Consider the following 17201-nt stretch of genomic DNA (forward strand, 5'->3'; position numbering starts at 1 on the left):
AAAATTTTTATTTATTGCTGTCGGAAGATATAACTATTTAAGACTTATATTAACACAAAAATATCGCTTACTTCTGCTTTAACTCGAGTAAAAGTAAAAATAAAAATATTTGTCTTGGAAATGTATTCAAGTAAGAGTAATAAGTACCAAAGAAATCTAATACTCATATAAAGTACAAATTCTCTGGACATGTACTTAAGTACAGTACTCAAGTAAATTTACTCCATTACTGTCCACCACTGCTGACCTGTTGCTCCTAAAGCATGAGGTTAACTTAAGACCATGAATATATCTTCATTATAGCGTGTCCCTGAACGACTTCAAGCCGAGGAGAAAGTTTCAAAAAACCAGAGACTCTCCCTCTCACTCCCTGGTGAAGTAATCAGTCACAGGTTTTTGATCAATATCCTTATCAATCCCCTGCAGATATATGACGGTCCTGTTCTGGAGGAGCAGGAACCTAAATCTAAATCTCACTTATTGCTCACACCCCGTCTCAGCCCGGTTGGACTTGACCTTGCCGCGGCCTCCTCGGCTCTGGAGAACCCGCTTCTGTCTAAAATTTGAACGTCCTGCTGCAGCCGCACCGTCGCCGGCGTCCTTCTGGGACGGTGCCGCAGCGTTAACCCCCCCCCTCACACACACACACACAGTCACTGTCGCTGCCGCTTCCTGCAGCCAACAGCTCTTTGTCACGGCTGGCAGGGCCTACAGTCTGACAGCAGACTTGGCTGTAGCTGAAATTGATTTGGCAACTGGCAACCGCACCAGCAGCAGCAACAACAACAACAACGACAACAACGACAGCAGCAGCAGCAGCAGCAGCAGCAGCAGCAGCTTCCCGACCGGCCGGAAACCTGGCTAAGTAAATAAGTGTTGGAGAGAGAGAGAGGAATGAACCTCACACGCAGGTTTAGCAGCTGGTTCCAGGAGCCAGGAGTGTCCTCAGGGCGTCTGATTGAAGCTCGCTGGTCTGGACTCTCCAGGCCTCTTACCCTCAGCAGACACCCATTCTGCAGACGGGGACAGATTGAGAGCCAGAAGATTTTTTTTATTTCAAGCCCAACCTCCGCCAAACAACGATGATTACGCTCCGTCTGTCCAGCGCTGACGGCGACCGGACAAAAGGAAATAATAACCGTGAATTGAAACCGGAGCGGGACAGTGGAGCATCATGATTCTCCTCCAGCTTTCACCTGGAGAGGAGGAACCAAATCTGAACCTGTGGCGTCTGCGGAGATGGACAGAGTACTCGACCCCAGTATTTGAGTACAAATACTACTGGTCAAAATTTAATTTGTTACAAGTAAAAGTAGCTCAGTCAACATGTTACTCGAGTAAGAGTAAAAAAGTACTTGTTTTTAAAGTATCCAAAAGTACATGCTTTTAAATTTACTTTAAGTAAGAGTAACAGTAAATTTCTTATTTTTCCACATCAATGAATTACTATAACTTTTTCTAAATGAATTTAAGGAGCTTTTAACTCTTGTTTCTGAGAATGAACTCTTTGAAACCAGCTGCACTGATGTGCTGCTTTTAGGGGTTAGGGTTTCCTTCTTTGACTAACACAGCTTGTGTCCAATAGGATTTTAGAAGAAAGAAAAAAAAAAGAGCAGCCCTGAAAGTAACGAGTACTTTTCATCCTTCCTAGAAATTAACTCGAGTAAAAGTAAAAATATTTGTCTTGGAAATGTATTCAAGTAAGAGTAATAAGTACCAAAGAAATCTAATACTACAGTAAATTTACTCTGTTACTGTCCACCACTGGGCGTCTGGTTTTTACACCCAGACCTGCCCCGGTCTGTCAACACTTAACAGCTGAAGCTAAATGTTTCATTGTCACATCGTCTGTCGCAGAGCAAACACACGGGGCCGAGGGCCGAGGGCCGAGCGCCGGTTTGATTCTGGTTTGTTTCAGCAGCAGCGCTCAGTGTGACACCGACTCGCCTTCAAGGACTATTTGAAGTTCTTTGAAATTCCCCAGCGTTTGATGTCCATCTTTTTTTCTTTTTTTTTTCCTCCAAAGCCTTTTTTCTCTCTGCTGCCCTGCTCTGAATTTAAAAATTCAACTTGACGTTGTGCAGCCTGCAAAAGAAAACTCCAATCAAGCTCTTCGCTTGTTCCTCTCTTCCTCCTCCTCCTCCTCCTCCTCCTCCTGCCTTTCTTTCATCCTTCACTCGTTTAGGCTGTGATCTTAAGTGGCCGTTGTATCTGCCGCTGACAACTCCTGCTTTTTGAACAAACTGTTAACACACATCACAGCTGACAGCCAGAAGATATGACTTCCCCTTTTCCTTTCTTTCTTTCTTTCTCTCTCTCTCTCTTCCTCTCTGTGTCCAGGACTTCCCTCTGCTCCGGCTGGACGACGTGGTGGACGATCAGTCCAACATCCTGGGCTTCTCCATGCTCAACACCAGCCATCCCTTCTACCTGGAGTTCATCCGGAGCCTCAACCTGTCGTGGAGGGAGGGCTGCGACATCAGCCCGTACCCCGGCCCGGCGGTGAGAGACGGGTCTAAACACTGAGAGTCGACTTTACACAACATCTGTGCAGGTCCAGGTCATGGTGGTGGTTGAATGCTTTTCCATCAGCCTTCCAACTGAGAGGTCAAATGTCTTTAAGAACTGAAAAGAAGTCCAGTTCCAAACGATTTTACGTAACTTATTCCTTTTCCTAATATATTTAAATCCTGATGAAATAAAAATGAAGACAGTCAGTGAAGATGGAGACATCCTGACATCTCAATTACGTTATTTGCAACAAGGTTTTTTTTGCACAGTTTATAAAATTTGTCATTAAGTGCTGAAGTTGAAGGCAACTTGACTTCTTTTCAGTTTTCTTCAACTCTAGCACTAATAACCACCGTGACCTAGATGATTAAGAACCTGCACAGTAATAGACTGAACTACAACAACAAAAAAATAATAAATCAACCTTGTACTGATGATTTAACATATTTCTACAACAGCTAAATCCTCAATGGTCTCAATGCTCATGACAAAGTTTTGATAAAATTAGATAATATCTGACATTTTATTAGTTCGCTTCACTGTAACTTAAGGCCAAATAGAAACTAGCTAACATTAATAATCATAATGGCTTAGATTTATACAGCACTTTTCTATGCACCCAAAGTGCTTAACAGAAACCATTATTCATTCATACTACTGTACATTCACTCCAGTGGTGGTAAGCTACGTCTGTAGCCACAGCTGCCCTGGGGAAGCTGCCGATGTGCTGCCAAACGGCCACTCTGACCACCATCAAACATTCATACATATTTATACACATTCACTCGAGGCAAGGTGGGTAAGTTGATGCTCTGGTTATTGTACGACCGACTCCACCAGCTGGACTGTAGCACAACTTAAAGGGATAGTTCAACATTTTGACAAATTGGCCCATTGCCATAATCCCTGTAGTCTTAGCGGTAGGTTTGTTACCTTTAATTGTCGGTGCAAGCTATTTTTAGAACGGCGGAGCAGAGCCGCGAGCTGCTCAGAGCTACGCTACGGAGGCTAATGGGATTTCTTGGTTTCCCTCATCAAACTCATCAAATACACAATCCAACAACTCCAAAACGCTCTCATGGACAAGATGTGACCTGCACATTCACCACGCTATGAGATAATAACTGAAGGTTACGAGTCGGAGTTGTTTTCGAGGCAAATGCAGAGACATCTTGCCGAAAAACTGCCCTACACAGGAACGTGCATCAGCCGTTTTGCATGAATTTACCTCAAAAACAACTCCATCTCGAAGAAACTATCTTATTTTAACAAGATGAACTGTAGCCTGTAGTAACTCAAGTGAAAGTTAGAAGCTAGCTAACATTAATCATTCACCTGTACAGTAGCTGTGTGGCACAATATAATTTAGAAAACTCTTAAGATAAGAAAGTCAAATGTATTAAACCAGTTAGAGATGGTTAGCTATACATTAGAAATGGTAGAGTCCACTTTAGGGGCTATGACAATATTTTCAAGACATGAGCATGTGAGATAAATTGTAATATTTACACTTTACACAGTTTCATATTTTGAACTTTTATTTTGCCTCTGTTTGGGAGTTTAATGTGTGTTGATTGTGATCAGTTTGACCAAAGAGGTTATATATTTTTTCATTGTCACAGTTATTAGGTCACATTCTCGATGAAATGGTTTAAAATCATGAGACAATGTGTGAAAACAGATCCCTCATCCCTCGTCTGCACATCCAGGTTTGATTGCACGTCGTGCCGCAGCAGCAGCTTCGCCTTATTTCCTTCCGTCTCATCTTTAACTGTCTCTCTGTGCCTCTCTCCTCCTCCATAATGAAAAGACCCATCAGGACAAATCAATCTCTTCAGAGCTTTCTTCACAATCACAGCTCTATTATCAGCAGAGTAATAACACCTGAGCAGATGGCTTTAATGCAGATAATAGCAATGTTCATCTCAGTCACTGAAGACGCTATCATCGCTGCAGAGGAGCATCCTCTCAGGGTTTATTACTCATAGTTATTCACTTAAGGTGCTCAAAGGAGTGGAAACGACCCATAAATAAAACGCTGCTTTTGAATGTAATGAGCTTTATGTTTGCGGTGATTATGGTCATTATCGGAGGAGCATCGGTCTGAAATGACTTACTGATGTGACAAAACATTTCCAACCTTTTAGCCCTGAAGCTTCCTCTTAAAGAGACTACTGTTAATTAAAAAGTCATTAGTTAAAACAATAAAAGATGTCGTACAACACTGAAAGCACATGAAGGAGGAAACTCTGACTCCACAATCTGCTCCACAAATCGTGGACTGAACAGGTGTCACAAGGAGGCGTTCAGGGTCGACTTGGACACGGAGACTCGGGTTCACATTCTACAGTACATATCCACCTTTTTCCGAACGTCAAAAACGTAAGCCGGTGTTGCTCTTCCGGTGGAATTATATGTTTTTTTTATTTAAATACTGTGGATATCACACAAATGGACATCCACTGTTAAAAGCCAGCATTAATAGATCCATGCGTTTAACACTATGACAACTATGACAACTAGTGAAACCATGGAAACATAAACATACTATCTCATAGCGTTAGCGTAGATATATACACATAGATGCCACCTCTGATGCTGCTGTCCATTGGAACAATACGTCAACGCGGCTGCCATCTTGGCCATATTTTTTTATATATATATTTTTTTTATATTAAACATACACTTACATACTCAGACACACACCCACATGCATACACACTGAAATTTGTTCTACAAGGGTCTGATTGGGTCTGACTGCTTGTCAGACGTATATATTTCTATGGTCAGAAACCCTGGCCCAAGATGGCGGCCGCGTTGACGTGCCTGACAAGCCCGAATGCGGCATCTACGTGTATATATCTATGGTGGTGAATGTGCAGGTCACAACTTGTCCACAAGAGCATTTTGGAGTTGTTGGATTGTGTGTTTGATGAGTTTGATGAGGGAAACCAAGAAATCCCATGAGCCTCCATAGCGTAGCTCTGAGCAGCTCACGGCTCTGCTCCGCCATTCTAAAAATAGCTTGCACCGACAAATAAAGTTAACGAATCTACTACTAAGACTATAGGGATTATGGAAATGGGCCAGTTTGCCAAAATGTTGAACTATCACTTTAAAATCCACGAGGCAACATCATGTTCAGAGTCGTTCGACAATAATCAACACAGACTTCAGCAGGTAGAATATTAAAATGCCGTCTCTCAGATTTGATCCCGCCACACGCTGAGGTCTTAATCCCCACACAGTAACAGTGGAGCTGGTTCGTACGGAACGAGAACCGAGAGGAAGCAGCTGCAAACACACAGAAGTGTTTCATCAGGTTTTTAGATCATGATGGCATCGAGTGGAGACGAGCCTCAGCTGCAGCTCTGCAGCCCCTTGATGCTGCTCTCAGGTTCATTTCACCACTCATCACTGCATCCTGTGCAAAAAGGGTTCGCTGGTCGTTTCACCCTCTCTCTCTTTCTGTTCCTCTCTGTCTCATCATTTGCATTCATATTTGTTTATTTACAAGTCTCTTATTGAAAACTGCCTCCATACAGTGTCTTTCACAGGAATTATGCTCAAGTGCTGTTTGTCCTCTTTGCTCCGTCCACCTGGAACTCATCTGTGATCATTTTAGATTCTTCATCTCTAAGGTTTTAATCTCTGTTAGTGCCTCTATTAATCGATTCTTGTCATTACATAATTTATCAATCATGTCTCTGTGTTTTTTTTAATTGACTGTTGTTTACTTCATAATAAATGAAGGCTTCACCCTCTTTAATAAACAGAGACAACGATTCTTCTTCACTTCCTCCCTCTTTTGTCCTCGTCCTCTCTCTCTCTGTCTCTCTCTCTCTCCTCCTGCTGTAATTAGTTATCGTCATCCAGCCCCAAAACCATCATCCGCTCGGAGACGCCTCCGATCGCACGCGGCCGTACATCCATCTTTCTTTTATCAGCCGTCGACAGACTGTGCAGCTCAGCCGCCGTACGATTTCTCTGATTTCCCCTCCCTCTGACTGACAACTGACCAAACAGACCAGAACGTCAACACGCTGATAGTATCAATGAGGCGTTCGAGCTGCTGCGCTGAACGCCGCTGATAGCACGGAGCGCTTTTTTTTTTTTCTCGTCTTCTTTTTCCTCTGCTATCGCTCCCCGACGTCCTCCATCTGTAGGAGCAACAACAAAAACACAGACTGTTTACTATTGTCTGGTTACGACACAGTGTCTGCAACGATGTGATGTGATGTAATCGGGCGGCTCAGGTGAAGTCATCACCCCCTCGCGGCTTTTTAACGTCATTTAGCTCCTTGTTTCGCTCACACAACTGTTACCTGTCGACTTGCTTCTCCTTTTTTTTTTTCTTTAACGGAGCACTATGTAAGATTGTGGCCAAAACTGTTGCTGCAGTCAAATTCAAAATACTGCAGCGTGTTGTTCCCCCTCCCCCCTCCCACCCAGACTCGAGGTTGCCAGATAGACACATGCTAACCTGGCTCTGGTTCCCCCGAGACTCACTCACATAGTCTCTACGGCACTGGAACCGCGACAATGTAGTAACAGAAGGAAATAAAGCGGATAGAGCTGTATACTACATGCACTGGGAAAAATTGATTATTGTGTAAAAAGCTTGGTGTGTGTCCAGGAGAAATGAGCCACTTCGGCATCTGTCCTTCAAGGGGACATATTATGGATATAACACTTTCTGAAGACCCTTTAACATATATTTGGGTGTTTGTCTTGGCTTCTGGCCCCCAATATGTGAGAATTGACAAAAAAAATCTGTAATGTGCAGGCTCCCTAGGTTGAAATCCACGTAGGTCCCTCAGTTGTCTTCCAGTGATGTAACTAGGACTCGAATTTGCATAACCCCACCCCTACCTGGGACCGGTAGAAGCGGCGGGGCTAGCAGTGGTTCATTTGCATTTAAAGGGACAGGCACTGAAACCAGCCGTTCTGAACAGGGCTGTTTTGAGAGGATGAAAAGAGCTGTGATGTTTGATCCTTGGTGTATTTTGACCAAAGCATGTCACAGACATGTCTTTAAGACTCCTGGGAACTATTTTAATTTGTGGAAAGGGGGCATAATATGTCCCCTTTAAATTCTTCCCAGCTTTCAGTCGTCTCCATCTTTCAAACCCATCTATCCTGGTTTTGTTTCTGTTTTCTCAATACGTTTTTGCAAGGTTTTTAATGTTAGTGACGTCAGACATAGCCTAATCCACAATGCTTGCAGCTCAGTGGTAACTGGCAACCTTTGTGATTTGAGATGGAGCAACAGGCCAAAACACATAATCAAAACATAAACACAATTTGTGTGCTGCAATTTTTAAATGTGAATATTCTTATTTATTTTTTTATTTATCCTTTATTTAACCAGGTAAAACTCATTGAGATTTAAAAACCTCTTTTACAAGAGCGACCTGGCTAAGAAAGCAGTGCGCAAAACAACACCACATAGAATTATACAAACGGTATGCACATTTACAAATTACAAATTACAAATTACAGAGGGCAAGCACAAGAGTCAATGGATCTTCGTTCTCGATCCTTTAGGACTGATCTGAATTCCCCTAGGCCAATGAGTTCAGTCAGTCCTAGATCCCTCTGCAGATCGTTCCAGCTTGAGGGGGCAGAGAATTTAAATGCCTTTTTCCCCAACTCAGTCCTGACTATTGGGACCTGCATCTGTATGATGTTCTGGGATCTCAGACTGTAATGGCTGCATGTTTTACGCATGTACAGGCACAAATATGGGGGGAGAAGACCAAGTATAGATTTATATATAAAAGTCATCCAGTGGGTGTACTATTGTTGTCAGTTGATCAGTATTTTCAAATTAACATGATTCCTTAGTCTCTGGTGACATATTGGGTGATTTTATGATTTCTTTCTATACATTTCTTACATATAGCTCTTTTAACATACAGGATGTCATGATTTTCCAAAAACCCACTCCCTGACGTCCTCACTCTTGTTCTTGTTGCAGCTGTCGTCGGCCCTGATGTTCGATGCCGTCCACGTGGTGGTGAGCGCCGTGCAGGAGCTGAACCGCAGTCAGGAGATCGGAGTGAAGCCGCTGAGCTGCACCTCGCCGCTCATCTGGCAGCACGGGACCAGCCTCATGAACTACCTGCGCATGGTAAACACACACACACACACACACACACACACACAAACACACTGTATGACCACTGTAAGACCTCTAGCGGTTGGCGTGACGTCTGGTGGAGACGTCGTCGTCGTTGTTGCCGTGGAGGCTGTGGAGTTAAGGCGGATGAATGGTTCAACAAAGCGACTGTGACATGTGGCGCTGCTGCTCACGTCCCATCAACTAGTTTTCCTGCCTGAATTTAAACAAACCTGAGCCTCAGACGAGGGGGCGGAGCAAAGACCCTGACGGTGACCACCTCAGCTGCCGACTGGAGGAGGGGTGGGGGGTCACATGAAATACACCTCAGAAAAACCACACGAGATAAACTCACTATTATTATAGTTACCTATAAATTTAAACCGGAGTTCCGCAGCTCTTAAAAATGCTCATTTGCGCCTATATCGTGGCCAGCACTCGATAATAATAGTTATAAAGTGATATGCAAGATAAAAAAAAAAAAACTCTGATTGTATTTCCATGAGGTAATTGTTGATTGAGCTGCGGAACTCCGGTGCACTCGGTGATCGACTCGTCAGGGCTTCCTCATCAACGAGCGGCTCCCGGAGGAGAAGTAGGTGAGTTGAGTTGCATCTCCTTGCTAAAGAAAACAGGCAAAGCTAGCAGATGTTTGACAACTCGTACTACGTGCTGGGACCCTGTGTGTACTATTGATGACATTTGGTGCAGTTCTGAGCATTATTTTGGGCAAATGGTGGCGTTTTGGTTGCGGTCAGACAGTGGATCCGGAGAGCGCCGTGTGTGGCGATATTGCGGTATTTGCTGAAGTTGGTGGATCTCGTGAATGTAGCGGTCGGGCAAATTGATCTCTCGAGGGGGGGTCTAACTCGGTGTTACGGTGTGTTTGACCATGGTTTACACTTAGGCCGGAATTTCACTTTAATAGCAAAAAAAAAGAAAAACCACACATTACATTTTGTAGTTTTGTAGTTTGGACACTTGTTGATTTCTGACATGACGCAGTGAAGTCACAGATCAGTTCAGATCTACAGCCACAGAGAGAGAAAGACAGAGAGAGTGTGTTATTGTGTCTTTTTTTCCTCTGGCTCTGTTCCCTCTCTCCCTCCTTTCATTTCCATGCTCATTTAATTTATTCTCGTCCTGTTTTCTGTGTTTCTGTCTGTCTGCCACCTCTTGTTTTTGCCATCCACTGAGGACACCCCCCCCTCTCTCCCTCCCTCCTCCTCCTCCTCTTCTCTCTCTCCATATTGTTTTTGTTGCTCTCAGTGCATCACTTCATCATCTCTACACTGTTTTTGGCAGCAGCTAGAAACCTCTCTCACTCCCTCCCTCTCAGTGTCTCTTGCCACAGACTTTTTGGGATGTAATTCATCTTGAGGCGCACACACACACACACACACACACACACACACACACATGCTTTCATACTGTACGCTCACTCACTTACACATTACTCACATAAACTCAGGCAAGAAATATGCATGCTCGACTGCACATGCATCACACAAGTCTCACACTCATTTGCACATTCCTACACACACACACACACACACACACACACACACACACACACAGAAAACCAGCCGCTCCGTCACTGATCTGATCAACTGTCTGCCGTGTAGCACGCAGCTCGCTCACTGGTGGAGTGTGTGGATTTAAACAGTGAGATGGTTTGTCCCGAATCACGTGACCATGTTTTTTTTTTTTTTTTTCATTTAATATGAAACATTGAAATGAGGTTGCGATCATTACTGATCAAGTAGAGCTGAGAGAAATTGTCTTTTTCACACAACACCAGAATTACAATTTTATCAGCTTTTTTCCCCCCTAATGAAAAACAAACAACAGAAGACAGGCTCTCCTGGCTGCAAATCCAGGCATCATTGATCTTCATCTTTATTGATCTGAAACACCACCGCATCTGGAACGTCTTTCCATCATCCGGTGTCTCTTTTGTTAATGTTACCTGCTTGTTAGCAACCGACAGAGATTTTGCTCATGATTTGACATTAAAAAACCAGACAGACTGCCTCCAGACGGCTGCCTTTTTTTGGGACGACTGCAGCTCAGGAGGTACTGTAGAGCGGAAGGAACTTGAAGTTCAATCCCCGGCTTCTCCAGTCCATATGTCAAAGTGTGCATGTTGTGTGCGAGTGGTTGGTTCATTCAGAAAACAGAAGCGCTGTATAATGATTGAGTGTGTGAATGGGAGAATGTAACTGTGTAAACTGCTTTGAGCGGTCTGACAGACTGGAAAAGCTCTGTATAAATGCGAGTCCAAGTCCATTTTTTTGGTAAACTGTCTCCCAACTTTTATCAGCTTGTGCTGCCATGTTGATGTTTCACCTTTTTTTTTTCATAAACTTTATTTACACAAAGTAGTGTACAAGGCAACTGTCAATACAAAGTATGCTCGAGGTAATGCATAATAGTGCAGGAATCACATAAAGAGAGCGACAGAGAAGAAAATGAAATGAATTAAATTAAAGATAAAATAAATAATAACAATTAAAAACAAACAAACAAATAAAACAATAGACCATAAGTCAAATTCATGACACAGGGTTAATGTTTTTAAATATTTGGAATTTTTGCAATAATTAACCCTCCTGCTGTCCACCTGGGTCAAGGAAGGAAGGCAGGAAGGAAGGACAAAGGGAAAGAAGGAAGGAAGGAAGGAAGGAAGGAAGGAAGGACAAAGGGAAATATGGGAGGAAAGAAGGAAGGGAAAAGGAAAGGAAAGATACATGGAGGGAACGAACAGATTGGGTCAAAAAGGAAGGAAGGAAGGACAAAGGGAAATATGGGAGGAAAGAAGGAAGGGAAAAGGAAAGGAAAGATAGAGGATGGATGGAGGGAACGAACAGATTGGGTCAAGAAGGAAGGAAGGAAGGAGGGGAGGGAAAAAGGATTGTGGAAAGAAGGAAGGGAAAAAGAAAGGAAAGAAAGACGGAGGGTCAATTGGATCAAAAGAGGAAGGAAGAAGAAGTAAGGACAAGGGGAAGGAAGGAAGGAAGGAAGGGAAGAAGGTAGAGAGAAAGGAAAGAAAGAAGGAAGGATGGAGGAAGGGAACAGAAGGACAACAGGAGGGTTAAAGGACAATTCCGGGCGAATTCAACTCTGGGGTGTATTTTCATATCATTTTAGGTCTAAAAGAATGAATCTGAAGATTTTCAGTTTAATCGCTCCTGTTTTGCGGTAGTTGCATCTGTCCCCGCGTCCCCACGGCAGCAATGAATGGGAGTGGATGTAAGTTCCGCTGTTTAGGCTGTTTCCAGCCCTCAAAGCCGCAATTTTTTTCCACAGACAGCGTCAGGTGGCTACTCAAACATGCACCGAGAAGTTTATTTACTTCAAGCAAGCCGACATGTTTGTAAAACTAGATCTAATTCAAAGTCTCCCGGAGTCTCGCGCGAGCCCCAGTTGCCGTGCGCGGTGTGTTCACATGCAGTGGGAAAAGCTACCGTTTGTGTCATAAACACAGGAATATCAACTCTTTACTTGCTTCAAGTACAAAAAACCTTTCGGCGCATGTTTGAGTGGCCACCTGACGCTGTCTGCGGAAAAAAATTGCGGCTTTGAGGGCTGGAAACAGCCTAAACAGCGGAACTTACATCCACTCCCATTCATTGCTGCCGTGGGGACGCGGGGACAGATGCAACTACCGCAAAACAGGAGCGATTAAACTGAAAATCTTCAGATTCATTCTTTTAGACCTAAAATGATATGAAAATACACCCCTGAGTTGAATTCGCCCGGAATTGTCCTTTAAGTGTGTCTTACTTATTGTAAAAAATCCAAAGCTTTAAAACCATGACTTATGTTGATGTTTCACCTGTGTCTGAAGAGAAACCTCGACTTGGCATCAGTCAAGTTAAAGTGAAACTCACAATCCATCACCCTCCTCTACGGTGATGTGTGTCCTCCTTCAAGTCTGAGCTGTCGTCCCTCCCCTCGAGCTACGTAGCCGAGATGGCCCCTGCTGAGGATGAGGTGACTTCTTGTCAACACGAATGCACTTCCACCACACTCACAAAAAAACCCCAAAAAAACAAAACAAAAAAATCAGTATGGAAGTCTATGAATACAGACACAGCATCAGTCTGCTCAGCTTCTCCTTCCTCAACAGCGTCTTCTGCTCTTCTCTCTCTCTTTCTCTCTGTCTGTTTGTTTCCAGGTGGAGTACGACGGTCTGACAGGTCACATTGAGTTCAACAGCAAAGGCCAGAGGACCAATTACACTCTGAAGATCCTGGAGAAGCACCCGGGGGGCCATAAGGAGGTCAGAGGTCAAAAGGGGTCAAGTAGGGAAGACGGGTTAAGTTAAGTTAAGCGTTCAGCAGCGGCGGTGGCCCGAAGGCAAAGTAGGAAAGAAATAGAAAGAATATATGCTTTATTCATGTTCCCATTAACCAACTGACTCAGACTAGGACTCAGTGGTCACACATATTATTAATGCCCCTTGTTCTTTAATGTTCAGGGTCATGTTTCCCACCATAATGCAGCTCCCTCCCTCATCAGTCCGTCAATAAAATCAATAGCAGCAGATGTGGTTCAGGTTGGTTTATGACCTCAGATTAACGTTAGAAGGTCAGAGGTCAACGGAGATCAGCGGGGGGTCAGGTGGGCTCTCAGTTGTGGTTCCCGTGTCGATTTTAACACGAATTACAGACAAGAATTAACTTCAGGGAGGAAAATCAGAACAAATTCACCGTCTCCAGAGGAGGAAGTTTTGTCTTCCGTTGTTTTTTTTAGCCGTTTACGAACTGAAAACATTAGAGGCGTCCGAGCACGTAGGTAATAAATCAGACTGGAGATTGGTGGGAGTGATTTAAAGGGATAGTTCAACATTTTGTCAAATTGGCCCATCACTATAGTCATAGCAGTAGGTTTGTTACCTTTAATTGTTGTTGTAAGCTATTTTTGGAACGGCGGAGCAGAGCGGCGAGCTGCTCAGAGCTACGCTACGGAGGCTAAGGGAATTTCTTGGTTTCCCTCATCAAACTCATCAAATACACAATCCAAAAACTCAAAAGAAATGCACATTCACCACGCTATGAGATAATAATAGAACGTTACGAAACTGAGCCGTTTTCGAGGTAAATACAGACTGCTTGCTGAAAAACTGTCCCTGAAGGCAACTCGCATCAGTTTTGCATTAATTTACCTTTAAAGGCCCCATGGCATTAAAAATGTGATTTTTGTTATTTTTTCGTGCTTGGGGAGGTCTCTGGGCCACGTATATACTGCCCCATGCATCAAACTGGTCATAAACGGAGAAACACACACCGCCCATTTGTAGGAACATTCTCTTTGAGACGAGCAGATAGCACTTCCTCCTTTCTGTGATGTCACACACAAGGTAACTCCGCCCACCGTGACCAGTTGTTTTCTTTCAATTTTTATGAATGCAGCTTAGGTTTCAGTTACTTGCCTGTGATTGGCCCGACCACATGCCACTCAAAAACAGTGAGCCAATCAGAGGAGAGGTTCTCACCAAGAAATCCCATGAGCCTCAATAGCATAGCTCTGAACAGCTCGCGGCTCTGCTCCGCCATTCTAAAAATAGCTTGCACCGACAATTAAAGGTAACAAACCTACTGCTATGACTATAGCGATTATGGCAATGGGCCAATTTGCCAAAATGTTAAACTATCCCTTTATGCGAGCAAAGAGCGGTGGCATCGTCAGACAGATGAGTTTTCGCATCAACGCGGCGGCGGCATTGGTTTGTGGAGGGAGTGGCCCCTTGCTTCATCAGCCTGTCCCCTGGGCGTCGGCACAGCCAATAAAACACAGCAATAACAACAAGCCCAGAGGCCAGGTGAGGTCAGGAGGTCAGGAGCAGCGAGGTGGGGTGGGGGGGGGTTGGGTCAGGATCGGGTCAGCAGATTCGCGTTATCATGCTTCAGTTTGTATTTACGACCCTTATTTAACCCGCTGAATGAGTCGGGAGGAGCGGGATCCTCCCTCATCGATCCCTGCATCGATTCAGCAGCTTCCTCTGTCCGTCCATCTCACTGTGTGTGTGTGTGTGTGTGTGTGTGTGTGTGTGTGTGTGTGTGTGTGTGTGTGTGTGTTTGCTTTTTTATTACACACTTTTTTTGTTCTCCTTTGACCTCTCTCTCCCTTTTTCTTCTGCCCCACCCCGTGTCAGGAGTGCACCTGTGACCCATGACCACCTGAACAACCACAGAGAAAGTGGGACACAGAGCGTTGTGCACTGTTTCCTGACTTTTTGACTTTATGAAACACAGTCTGAGTCACAAAACTTGGAGCGGACTTTTTAAAAAATTTATTTATTTTTATCTGTCTCCTTCTTCTCCTTTTTTCGTCTCCTAACGAGAGGAGAGGGGAGATATGAGCTAAGAGAGAAACTTAACTTAAAACAACCAAGAATAAATACTACATTAAAAAGCATGTGTATTTCTGTGGCGGGAGTAAAACTGTGGAATAGCTTGTCAGAGGATCTCAAACAATGCAAAAACATAACACAATTTAAACATAGATTAAAACATAGTATGATAGAAAGCTATAAACAGGATTGAATAATTGGGTGTTGCAACTGTAATGCTGTTAAATTAGTTATTTCTTGTATTTTTTTGGCTACACTTGTTAATTATTGGATACTTGTTTCTTTCTATGACTCTGAAATCATGAAGGATATAATGGAAAATTGAATTAAAGGGTAGGCATCTATAAGCTAGATAGCTTCGATCTATTTATGAACTGAACGAATGATGGGGTTGACTGACTGTGATTGATGCTCAACTGTAAATAATTCTGTGTAAAAGATCGAATTAACTACTACTACTACTACTACTACTACTACTACTAACTCGTCTCTTTCCTCCTGGTTGAACAGATCGGTATCTGGTTCTCCAACAACACGTTGGCCATGAACTCCACTTCCCTGGACCTCAACGCATCAGAGACTCTGGCTAACAAGACGCTAATTGTCACAACGATACTGGTGATTAAAATAAATAAATAAATATATAATATTTATATATAAATGTGTCAAATATCATTGTTTGGTGTCTCTGGCTCTCTGAATCAGCTGCTATGTACGCTCTCTTTCGTTCTGACAGGAAAACCCGTACGTGATGCGTAAGTCCAACTACCAGGACTTCCAGGGCAACGACCAGTACAAGGGTTTCTGCGTGGACATGCTGCGGGAGCTGGCCGACATCCTCAAGTTCTCCTTCAAGATCAAGCTGGTGGACGACGGCCTGTACGGAGCGCCGGAGAGCTGATCAACAGGGTGAGCCTCTTAGCAAAGGCAGAAGTGCTGGAACACTTCTGTCCTTCTTGATTCTCTGTGAGCAGTTGACCACACCTGAATTTCCTTCGGGATTAATAAAGTAAATCTATCTATCTATCTATCTAAATCACATCCTCCTCTCACAGGTGTATAAACACAAGTTTGAAACCAGAAAACAATTGTTGGATAAGTTTTCAGCTCTAAAAAGCAAAATTGGTATTCTGCACATACACACACGGACATGGACATGGACAGACACACACACATATTTGCCGATACCCCTGCTTATCGTCTCCACTGTCTCGCGCAGTCTTGTCGCAGGCGATTCTCTGCGCAGCTTTAATTAGACTCAACTTGACTTAAAATGAGCCACTTTCCCTGAGAAAACAACTAACGGGGGGAAATTGGGCCTCAGCTGAGCCACTTAATACATCCTCAGCATCTGTGTGTGTGTATCGTGTGTGTGTTGTGTGTGCGTGTGTGTGTGTGCGCCACTCTGGGCCGAGCAGCTCTCTAACGCTCCGCCACTTGTATAATTGGCTGATTCTCGTGTTGCAGTTAAGGGGCGCCATCACTGTCGGCGGCTCCGAGCCCACGTCTCGCGCCCCTCATGCCTGCCCACCACCGCCTGTTGCCATAACAACCAACATGGAACCAGTGTCGGTGCGGGTGCAATCATGGATGTGTGTGTGTGTGTGTGTGTCTGTGTTTGGCCACTTGAACTTGATTACAATGAACAAAATTCTGAGCATCCTCTGCCGGTCTGTGTCACATCAGGGTTCAGTGGTCGAGGCGTAAATGTCGCTGCATGTTGGTGACACATGGGAGTTGTTGTTGTTGTTGTTGTTGTTTCAACTTTGGAGGCTTAAAGGTTAAAGCGAAGCTGAAATGACATCTTCTGACATAATCTGAGTTTAAACTGAAACCAGGTGAGTTCAGGTTTTTTTCAACCTCACATCACCTGCAAGCAGTTAGTTGTAAAACAGTAAAGGATCTGCAGAGGTTGCACTATTGAGTGAGTGAAAGAAAGAAAGAAAGAAAGAACGAAAGAAAGAAAGAAATTTAATGTATATGACAAATTAACTGAACTAACTAAACTAAAAAGAAAGAAAGAAAGAGAGAAAGATCGAAGGAAGGATGGTTGGAAGGAAGGAAGGAAGTTGTAAGCTTGTTGTAAGCTTTTGTTATAATTAGTAGAAGCACTACAACTACATCATTAGTTCTGGCAGTTAGTTGTAAAACAGTAAAGGATCTGCAGTGGTTGCACTATTGAAAGAAAGAAAGAAAGAAAGAAAGAAAGAA

The 17201-nt window shown here is 43.6% G+C and overlaps 1 pseudogene across 1 annotated transcript in view; it reads left to right on the forward strand.

Moving 5' to 3' along the window:
• The window catches only part of LOC146978260 (glutamate receptor ionotropic, kainate 5-like), a 206216-nt pseudogene that overhangs the window by 151856 nt on the left and 37159 nt on the right, over positions 1–17201 (forward strand). Inside the window, exons 8-12 of the transcript XR_015037067.1 lie at positions 2341–2502; positions 8492–8644; positions 12813–12917; positions 15501–15608; positions 15727–15899. The product of XR_015037067.1 is annotated as a glutamate receptor ionotropic, kainate 5-like (transcript). The remainder of the gene's footprint in view (positions 1–2340; positions 2503–8491; positions 8645–12812; positions 12918–15500; positions 15609–15726; positions 15900–17201) is intronic.

The sequence above is a fragment of the Trachurus japonicus genome, chromosome 11 (assembly GCF_045865225.1).
Source record: "Trachurus japonicus isolate A0001 chromosome 11, Traja_1.0".
Classification (NCBI taxonomy): domain Eukaryota; kingdom Metazoa; phylum Chordata; class Actinopteri; order Carangiformes; family Carangidae; genus Trachurus; species Trachurus japonicus.